The sequence below is a fragment of the Carlito syrichta genome, unplaced genomic scaffold (genome assembly GCF_000164805.1).
Source record: "Carlito syrichta isolate Samal-C Ts95f unplaced genomic scaffold, Tarsius_syrichta-2.0.1 Scaffold316346, whole genome shotgun sequence".
Lineage (NCBI taxonomy): Eukaryota > Metazoa > Chordata > Mammalia > Primates > Tarsiidae > Carlito > Carlito syrichta.
The window spans coordinates 1,277,198-1,285,190 of NW_007260442.1; the positions used below are offsets into that span (position 1 = coordinate 1,277,198).

Here is a 7,993-nt window from a genome sequence, read left to right on the forward strand (position 1 = left end):
AGTCCCATCACGGAGACGCCAGTCTGGACATCCCCGCCTCCTCTGACACTGTCGGGTCCGATCGGAGAGGGGTCACCGCCTCCTTCAGCGCACAGGAGGGGGGCGGAGCCCGGCTCAGGTGAGAAGACCCCGTCCGCGAGAGTTGTGATGGCGCGCGCGCGGGCGCGCTCACGTGGAGACGGTTGGGCACCAGGGTCGCGCCCAGGCGTCGGGGAGCGCGCGGACGTGTACCGGTGCCCCCCGCCTACGCTCCCTGTTCTCCTGAGGGGGTATTGTTACCCTTCGGAGCCGAGGGGCCCGGCGGGTGGGAGGCGGGTTCTTCTGCGCAGGCGTCCCCGGTGTCCCGACGCCAGGCTGTCTGCCTGCCGGGTGGGGCGGGGGCTGGTACCCCGGCGGATCTCGGGCTGGCGACGGAGGTTACCGGCGTGGGGAGGGAAAGGCCTCGGGACCACCGGCCTGGCGTGATGACTAGAGGATCTGCTGCCCGGCGGGATGGGGTCGGACGGCTCCCTGGCCCCGGTCCTGGGTCTTCCTGAGCGACGAGGTTTCACTTCCCCGGAGCAAGGCCACAGGCTGTCTGCAGTCGGGAGCCGGCGGCGACCCTGGTGGGGCGGAGTCGGTGTTTTGGAATGCCCCAACTGACTAAATTCAGTTGGCCTGTGTTGAATGCCCAGGCTTCGTGCAAGGAGCTATGGGGGATGCGGTGGGTGGGCACGGCCGTCCCATCTTCTTCCTCTGTTTGGAGGACAGTGTGTCCATAACTACTAATGTAAGGCAGTGAATTACTGGGAGGTTGGAGGTTAGATCTTTCTTTCAGAATGGCCATTTTATTGTATTAAGTCGATCTGCATTCCAGCATAGTGGGGCGTGTTGTAGACGTTAATTTCGGTATAGAGGGCAAATCCTAAATATTTAATTTGGAGGAAAGATTTTAAGTAAAGGCACAGTACTTAGTCTTGGTTACTAAGTAGTATGCTGTGGTTTTTGTTAATTTGCTTTAATAGAAGACACTCTTCACCGTCAAGAATTGAAGCAAAAATATTTCCAGAACATGAAAATATATTTTTTCAATTGTATTAAGTAGGGGTTGTTACATACATTTGGCTCTTTCTTTAGATGTTGAAGAGAATTCTTTGCCTTGTCGTTATTGGCGATTTGTTGTCCTTGTATGGGCTGTCTTGCCTTAGATAAAGTTAAAAGGTAGACTAGGCACCTCATCGTTTTTCTGGAGAACTTGCTTTTCATTTGCCTAAAGTCTTGTGATTTCTGTGGTGAGGGTGGCTGGCAGTTAGCTAAAAGTGTGGAGAGGGAAGAGACCAAATGGGGAGAAAAGAAAGAATTTTAGAGAAAAGTTCCTAAGTCAAAGGAAGGCCTTGCACTATTCCTTTAACCTTTCTGGAAATCTCAGCAAACTTGGGAAGAAGGACCTGGCCACTGCAGCCAGCTTGGTGACCGGATATGACTAACCTATCCTGAGCCCTTGGGTTTTGCTGAATAAATGGACCAGGATTTTTTGAAGAGTCCTGAAGTCAACTTGTTTTCTGGAGATTTGCCTTTTTTCTTCCTCTTAAAAGGTGCGTCAAACCAACTTTCATTTAGTTGAGGATGCTGGCAAACTGGAGGCTGGTTAATTGCGGCGTCTCTTAACAAAATTCTGAAAGTGGTAAGACTTAGAAGAAAGGTGTCTTTCTTTCTTTCTTTTTTTTTTTTTGGTTTTGAGACAGTACCTTGCTCTGTTGCCCAGGCTGGCACAATCATGGCTCACTGCAACCTTGACCTCCTGGGCCAAAGTTTTACCTTAACCTCCCAAGTAGCTGAGGATACAGGTGTGTGCCACCACACCTGGCTAAATTTTGTTTATTTTTTGGTAGAGTTGGGGTCTCAGCCAGGCATGGTTGGCTCATGCCTGTAATCCCAGCACTTTGGGAGGCAGAGGCAGAAGGATTGCCTAAACTCATAGGTTCAAGACCAGCCTGGGCAATTTGGTGAGACCTCATCTCTACAATAAATCAAAAAAATTAGTCGGGTGTGGTAGCGCATGCCTATAGTTCCAGACTTGGAAGGCTGAGGTGGAAGGATCACCTGAGCCCAGCAGGCGGAAGCTGTGGTGGCTGTAAGTGTGCCACTGTTTTTCCAGCCTGGGCAACAGAGTGAGACTATGGCTCTTAAAAAAAAGAAAGAGAGGGTCTCAAATTCCTGGCCTCGAACAGTTCTCCCGCTTTGGCTTCCCAAGTGCTGCAATTACAAGTGTGAGCCACCATGCCCAGCAGAAAAGCATTTTATAGTGGGATGTATTCCTAAATATGGGGTCAGCACACTCTCTAAAGAGACTTTGTACGAGATTGTCCCGAGAAGTGGAAGTAATAAAAAAAAAATCACTTGACTATCAAAATGCTTGTAAACATTTTAGTATTTAAAGTACTTAGCATGAATTATATCAAATTGGAGACTTAAAAATATCTTGTATCCAGTGATATTGACAAAACCTGCTTTGGTACTGACACAGAATCTTGAACCTGCCTCAAATTATTCTTGGAAAGGGAAAAAAGAACCCAAGGTATTGATTCCAAGTTAGCTTTCAGTTCCTTCTGTCAGTTTTAAGCATATGATTTTTCTTTTACTGTGCTTAACATTTACTTCTCAAATATAGTTGTCTGGAAGAGCCAGTTAAAGTTAGTGTAGCAGGTGGGATGGAATGTAACACTACACTGCACCTTTTGTCTAAGTATGAAGTGAACTTCTCATATGATAAAGGACCAGCTGTTTCTGAGTTACTGTTGCTCTTTACAATTGTTTTCATCATCTTCACCACTGAATAGTGACTTTTAATCTTAACATCCAGTTTTGGGGTACTTTTCATTTTAATAACTGTATATATTTGCTAAAAGCTTTGATTTCTTGACAGCTCACACAGATTAGGAATTGTGTAGGAGTACTGACTTTATTACAATATTGCAGATATAAATTGATTACTATCCAAAATTATTTTATCTTGTCTGTTAAGCACAGTAAAAGACAATTTTCCTTCTGATTTTCTAAGATATTTGAATGATATGTTTAAGGTTCCAGTATTTTCATGATTCTAACACACATTTTGTTTACATTTTACTTTCCTCGGAGACCGGATGCCATAAGTAAGCATGATGCTGTAGCTTAATTGGTGACTTTTTTCTTTCCTTGTGTTACATGAAATGAGATAATGTATTTTATAATCACTGGCATCTTAGATTTAATGAAATTTGATACAATTAAAAGACTTTGGAGCCGGGCTCAGTGGCTCAGCCTGTAATCCCGCACCTTTGGGAGGTTGAGGTGAGTGGATTGCCTGAGCCCGCGGGTTCGAGACCCGCCTGGGCAACTTGGCGAGACCTCATCTCTACAATAAATCAAAAATTAGTCAGGCATGGTAGCGTGCGCCTGTAGTTCCAGCTACTTGGAAGGCTGAGGCGGAAGGATCGCCGGAGCCCAGCAGGTCGAGGCTGCGGTGGCTGGGAGTGGCCACTGCACTCCAGTCTGGGTGACAGAGTGAGACTCCAACTCAAAAAAAAAAAAAAAGACTTTTGGCCCAGGGTGGTGGTACACACACACCTGTAGTCACAACTGCTCAGGAGGCTGAGACAGGAGGAGGATTGCTTGGGTGTGAGACCAACTTGAGCAACATGGCAAGATCCTGCCTCCCAAAACAAACAAACGAAAAACTTTTGCACCTCACCCAATTAATTCATTGTCATTGTAACCAATGCATTTTCCAAATTTGCCTTTGTGCTCTGGAAAAAGTTTGTTATTGTAAAGAAGTCTATTGAAAGAGATATTTTTCCTTTATATAAATGGAAATTAAAACTTTTTTTTACAAACTTTAAAGGATGATTAATTGATTGTCTACTTTTTGGAAATTATTCTTGGTAGTTTGTTATTTTATATACCTGGTAACATAGGTTTACAAATGCTTTATTTCCAACTTCTTTTCTTTTTTTTTTTTGAGTTGGAGTCTCACTCTGTCGCCCAGGCTGGAGTGCAGTGGCACACTCACGGCCACCGTAGCCCAACCTACTGGGCTCAGGCGGTCCTTCTGCCTCAGCCTTCCAAGTAGCTGAAACTACAGGCACACGCTACCATGCCTGGCTTATTTTTATTTATTTTTGTTGTAGTGATGAGGTCTCACCATGTTGCCCAGGCTGGTTTTGAACCCCTGAGTTCAAGCAGTCCTCTCACCTGGGCCTCCCAAAGTGCTGGGATTACAGGCTTGAGCCACCATGCCCAGCCTACGATTTCCAACTTCTTAAGTTTAAAATGATTGGGATGAATTGCCCCCACCCTTTCTATACATGATACTGTTAACATGGTGTAATTGATTTTTCAGTACATCTCACATGTATATGTGTGTGTGTGTATATAAATTAGTTAAGTATAATTTTTTTAAAAAGTCAACTATCTACCTTTTTTTTTTTTTTTTTTTTTGAGTAGGAGTCTCACTCTGTCGCCCAGAATGGAGTGCAATGGCCGCGCCCGGCCACCGCAGCCTCCACCTGCTGGGCTCCGGTGATCCTTCCGCCTCAGCCTTCCAAGTAGCTGGAATTACAGGCATGCGCTACCACACCCGGCTGATTTTTTGATTTATTGTAGAGATGAGGTCTCGCTGCCCAGGCGGGTCTCGACCCCGCGGGCTCAGGCAATCCACTCACCTCAGCCTCCCAAAGGCGCGGGATTACAAGCTGAGCCACCGAGCCGGCTTCTATCTACCTTTTAAAATGCAAAGTTTTCACCTTTGTAGTCTTTATGTTTTAGTCTCTTCTGCAAAGCAGATCTGAGGAAGGAGGACAAAGAAAAAAACCTTGCTGTGAGTTCAGTTGTGAGAGGAACCCAGAATTGCTACAAATATCTGAACACATTTAGTTACATGTATTGTATTTTATTTTCAGCAGATGATCAAAAGTAACTCAGCAGGTCAAGTATAGGTCACTTGCTGAGTACTATTGATTTGATAAATGATTGAGAAGTTAAGGAGTCTTCTGCTTTGAAAGTAAACTTGATATAAGAAATGGATTAAATCCACTTTTTATCTTTTCTACTTGAAAGGAACCATAATAATAGTGACTCCAATGCTTTGACATAGCTTTCTTTTTGTTAAAAGTTTTTATTATTATTATTATTAAGAAATAAGTTTTTAGGGCCAGGCATGGTGGCTCACCCCTGTAATCCCAGCACTTAGGGAACCTAGAAAGAAGGCTTGCTTGAGCCCAGGAGTTTGAGACCAGCCTGGGCAACATAGCTAGACCTTGTTTCTGCAAAAAAATCAAAGTATTAGCCTGGTGTGGTGGTGTGTGCCTGTCAACTCACTACTTGGGAGGCTGAGGCAGAAGGATTGCCTAAACCCCGGACGTCAAGGCTGTGGTGAGCTGTGATCCTGCCACTGCACTCCCACTTGGGTGAAAAAAGTGAGATCCTGACTCAAGAAATACTTTAAAAATACGCTTTTTGATCTGTCGGGGTAAAAGGCAATAAGTCTCAGATTTATAAGCAGTTAAAAGGAGCCACTAATGGTTGGTTTCTATAGATTTTTGTATACTTTTGTGCAGTTTGTATGATCTTTAGAGTGTTAACTGGCTAAAGATGTTCTTTTATCTAGATAGTGAACTAGCTGGCTGTTTGTTTATTTAAAATTTAGTACTTGGCCAGGCTTAGTGGCGCAGCCTGTAATCCCAGCACTTTGGGAGTCTGAGGCAAGTGGATTGCCTGAACCTGTGGGTTCGAGACCCACCCAGGCAATGTGGCAAGACCTCATCTCTACAATAAATAAAAAAAAAATTAGCCAGGTGTGTTAGCGCATGCCTATAGTTCTGGCTACTTGGAAAACTGAGGTGGAAGGATCACCAGAGCCCAGCAGGTTGAGGCTGTGGTGGCCGGGAGTGTGCCACTGCATTCCAGTCTGGGCAACAGAATGAGACTCCAACTCAAAAAAAAAAAAAAATTAGTACTTGAGAAAAGGAACTTTTTGGCGGGGCATGGTGACTCATGCCAGTAATCTCAGCACTTTGGGAGGTGGAGGTGAGAGGATTACCTAAATTCCGGAGTTCGAGACTAGCCTAGGCAACATAGTATGACCTCATCTCCACAAAAAATTAAAAAAAAATTAGCCAGGCCTGGTGATGTGTGCCTCTAGTTCCAGCTATCTGGAAGGCTAAGGCGGAAGGATCTTCTGAGCCCAGCAGGTCAAGGCGCAGGTGATCCTTCTACCTCAGCATCCTACCTAGCTGGGACTACAGGCACATGCCTCCATGCCCAACTAATTTTTTTTGTAGAGACAAGGTTATGCTATGTTGCCTAGGCTAGTCTCGAACTCCTGGGCTCAAGCTATCCACTCACCTTGGCCTCCCAGAGTGCTGGGAATACAGGTGTGAGCCACCATGCCTGGCACCTTAAGTTATTTTTGAAGTTTAAATGTAGTGCTTTCAGGCCAGGCACAGTGACTCACACCAATAATCGCAGCACTTTGGGAGGCTGAGGCAGGAGGATTGCTTGAGCCCAGGAGTTTGAGACTAGCCTGGGCAACATAATGAGACCTTGTCTCTACAAAAAAAAGTTAAAAATTAGCTTGGTGTGGTGGCATGCACCTGTAATCCCAGCTACTAAGGAGGCCAAGGTGGGGGATCCCTGGAGCCCAGGAATTTGAGGCTACAATGAGCCATAATTGAGCCACTGCACACCAGCCTGGGCAACAGAGTGAGACCTGACTCAAAAAAAAAATGTAGTACTTTCAGACTCTGTCTTGTAACTAACTGCCTGGGCCATGTCTGTCTTTCAGATAGCACTCTGGTGGGTCACCCCCACTCCACCCTCATAGACCACCTCCTGACAGGTTTGGGCAGACCAAGATTTTTCCTTTTGTAACAGATGACCCCTCCCCTTCTCCCCAAATCTGAGCTCTAATTTTGTCAGCACCAGACTGATGGAAGACAGAGTGGGGAAGGAGCCAATAGCAGAGGCCAGTGGGATAAGAAGACAAAGCTCATTCACATCCTCCTTCCAAACTGAGGTCTGTTGGCAGTGATGAAAGCTTGGCAGTGTGTTCTGTGGTGGCAGCATGTGGCATTGGCAACAAGGGAGGATTTGAGTAAACGAAGAAGAAAAATCCCTTCTGCCATCTCTCCAGAGCCCCTGCTCTAATTTTCACTCCCTTCACTATAATTTTACCCACTTGTCTTTTCACTCTCACCTCCAATCCTTGACCCTGGCCCTGCATTTCCGTCTCCATCCCTTTACTACATGCAATCCCCTGATCCTTATTCCTAGTCCTTGTTCACACAACTACATACTGTCTCTCCTCTGAGTGCCCTTTCATCAACCACTCTGCTCATGTCTTATTGGGGTTTGCTCCCATACAGTAAAAAGAGGTTTCATAGTTGGATCTGGGTTCATAACACTCCTCCTTTACTTACCTAACTAAGTAATGTTGGTCTTAGGCATGGGTAGACAGTCACTGCTTGACAGTAATCCATAAGTAATATGTGTAAAGTACCTATAGAACCTGGCTTTTAGTAGGTATTTAACCCTCTCATCTTCCCTCTTCATCACTCAACTGAGGCATAGTGGTAAGTGGTGGTGCAGTATTACTAACATGGCACTGGAGCTTTGACAGTTTCCTACTACAGTAACAGGTTAAAAGCTTACTTTGTGAGTGATCCTGAAAGGCAGTGTTATTGCTAGGAAAGTACTAGACTAGACACTTTATTCCACAAATTTGAGTAACTCAACATATATTTAAGTTGAAGACTGCCTTTACACCGAAGTATCATTTAGCCTATATTTTTGAAGAAAGAATGAGATTCTACATACATGAATGTTTTCATATATGCAAAACTTACCTACTTAAGTGGTTTTCAGACTTTCTGGGCTTAGGATTCCTTTACACATTAAAAAATTATCAATGATGCCAGAGAACTTTTTTTTTTTGAGGCAGGGCAGGGTCTCATTCTGTTGCGCAGGTTGGAGTGCA

At 44.9% G+C, this 7,993-nt stretch overlaps 1 protein-coding gene across 1 annotated transcript in view; it reads left to right on the plus strand.

Annotated features, from left to right (window-relative positions):
• The first annotated feature begins 6 nt into the window (after positions 1–6).
• The window catches only part of ZBTB5 (zinc finger and BTB domain containing 5), a 27,340-nt gene continuing 19,353 nt past the window's right edge, over positions 7–7,993 (plus strand). Inside the window, exon 1 of the mRNA XM_008074149.1 lies at positions 7–118. The gene's annotated coding sequence lies outside the window, so the exon portion shown is untranslated. The remainder of the gene's footprint in view (positions 119–7,993) is intronic.